The sequence below is a fragment of the Frankliniella occidentalis genome, unplaced genomic scaffold (assembly GCF_000697945.3).
Source record: "Frankliniella occidentalis isolate FOCC.00 unplaced genomic scaffold, Focc_3.1 Scaffold79, whole genome shotgun sequence".
NCBI classification, from domain to species: Eukaryota; Metazoa; Arthropoda; class Insecta; order Thysanoptera; family Thripidae; genus Frankliniella; species Frankliniella occidentalis.
In genome coordinates, this window is record NW_026267209.1 from 672,250 (window position 1) to 672,971 (window position 722).

The 722-nt window shown below is 52.2% G+C and overlaps 1 protein-coding gene across 1 annotated transcript in view; it reads right to left on the reverse strand.

Moving 5' to 3' along the window:
- The window catches only part of LOC127749690 (death-associated protein kinase related-like), a 145,733-nt gene that overhangs the window by 143,219 nt on the left and 1,792 nt on the right, over positions 1-722 (reverse strand). The window lies entirely within an intron of this gene.

The window sequence follows — 722 nt, forward strand, 5'->3', positions numbered from 1 at the left end:
GCTGGACGATGATAGAACGCAAGTAAGGGCCGCGCAGTCGTCTCACCCCGCCCCGCGCGGTGTTTACGAGCGAAAAAGCGAGAGGGAGAGAGACTGAGAGAAGTAGAAGTAAGTTCAAGAGAACCAAGTTGGAATGGCGACTCATAGCGAAGAGGAAGAGGTTTGGATTGGACGTCGGTGCAAAGATGAACATTTTACAGACGTCAAACCCGATCAGAGAGCTGATTGATGATGGTCGCCGCTGATAGCGCGGGGGGCTATCGGGCTGCGGGCCACGCCTGATGATAGCGCGAGCAAATGGGTTGGATCATATGGAAGCGGAGACAAGAAAAAAAATAGACTCGGATTGAGATTAAAAGGTGCATTAGCGCAAGTGCGCAGAACATGCGGAAAACATGGGGAAAGTCCAACCATGTGTATTTGTGACCAAAAAGTAGGGGAGATGGAAAATTACTGGAATGTCATTTCTGCTCGAGGAGGAGCAGTCGCGATCGGTAGACGGGCGGACAAAAGAGCGCCTGAGTCATCCACGTGATGAAAGAACCGCGCGCATACATAAATCGGTCTGTACAATTTATTTGCATGCACGATAACGGCCCAGCCAGTGAGTCTGTTTGTTTGTTGCGGGTGACCTATGCCGCCCGGCCCGAGCAATAGTGATATAACGCCGTACACACACCATGTGGGTCGATGCGGTCAAAGGGAGGGAGGGAGATGGGGGG